Source organism: Myotis davidii, unplaced genomic scaffold, assembly GCF_000327345.1.
Source record: "Myotis davidii unplaced genomic scaffold, ASM32734v1 scaffold2168, whole genome shotgun sequence".
NCBI lineage: Eukaryota > Metazoa > Chordata > Mammalia > Chiroptera > Vespertilionidae > Myotis > Myotis davidii.
The window spans coordinates 135,705-137,341 of NW_006298553.1; positions in this window are offsets into that span (position 1 = coordinate 135,705).

Sequence of the window (1,637 nt, forward strand, 5' to 3'; positions counted from 1 at the left end):
AACACCACACTCATTTCACAGAGGACTTATTATAAGAGGACACAAAATTCTTAAAAATTAAGAAAAAATTCTGGGATTATAAAGGTTACAAATTGTTATAAACTATTGGAAAATACACGGGTAGAGGTTTTAGGGTCAGTTAAGGAAGGAAAAATACTGGCCAAGACAGCTTTTGACAATTTGGCATTAGATTGTTATCTTGGACCTTACAGAATGAAGGTATCCCATACTATTTTATAAAATATTAAGAAGGAAAATATTTTATGACTGTTTATTTTATATTTTATTTATTTATATGTTAAAATATGAACATGGATCATTAGCAGTACCCATGTGGTATTATTCTAGATCCCACCCTCAAGGAACAAATTGCAACACTCTCTACTGCTACCTTGGCAGTGTAGACTGGAACCCGGGACTACCGTACTTGTTTAAATGACAGAAAATAGGGGTAAAATACAAATAGCATGCAAAAAGTCACCAGAAACAGCTGCTACAGTAAATAAACCAAACAATAAAAGCTGGCCTAAGACATAAAGTTTAGTATTTGCACACTATAATGATTTAGAAATTGTATAGTGTTAGCAAAATACCCTATAATCTGATTTCAAAATTAACTGTCATTAAGGTTAAGGTTGAATGAGTCAGGACTAAGATTTTCCCTTGCTTTACCCCTTGTTCAAAGAACTGGAAATTTCTACCTTTATTTCATCAGGGTTCCATTGAGGACCTGCTGAAGCAGAACTAAGAGAGACCTATCAATGATGGGGCTAGGCCAGGGGTGGGCAAACTTTTTGACTCGAGGGCTACAATGGGTTCTTAAACTGGACCAGAGGGCCGGAACAAAAGCATGGATGGAGTGTTTGAGTGAATTAATATAAATTCAAAGTAAACATCATTACATAAAAGGGTACAGTCTTTTTTTGTTTTTAGTTTTATTCATTTCAAATGGGCCGGAGTTTGCCCACGGCCGGATCCCCCGAGGGCCGTAGTTTGCCCACGGCTGGGCTAGGCCATTGGGCCAGATCTGGTTTCTGGTTGACAGAGACAAAGGCTGCAGTAAAATCTACAAATGTGGCAGAGTAGTGTTTAACAGGGCTTCACATTCTTTGTTGCACAAAAAGACAAAGAGTTATTTTATCCTATATAATAAAACCCTAATATGCAAATCAACCCAATGGTGGAAAGTCCAGCAGAACAACCAATGGCTATGACATGCACTGACCACCAGGGGACAGACGCTCAATGCAGGATGCTCTGCATTGAGGGAGAGCAACCTGTGGAGGCGACTGGAGGGCGGGCAAACCAGCAGGGAGTGCCAGGCCGCCAACCAAGGTGGGTGCCAGCAGGGGGGGCCCCCTGATCACTCCACCCACCAGTCACTCCACAGATGGTCCTGATCGCCAGCCAGGCTTAGGGACCCTACCCTATATATAATTTTATGCACCGGGCCTCTAGTAAACAAATAAACGCTCTGCATTGAGGGAGAGCAACCTGTGGAGGCGACTGGAGGGCGGGCAAACCAGCAGGGAGTGCCAGGCCGCCAACCAAGGTGGGTGCCAGCAGGGGGGGCCCCCTGATCACTCCTGCCGGTTGCCCCACAGATGGCCCTGATTGCCAGCCAGGCCTAGGGACAA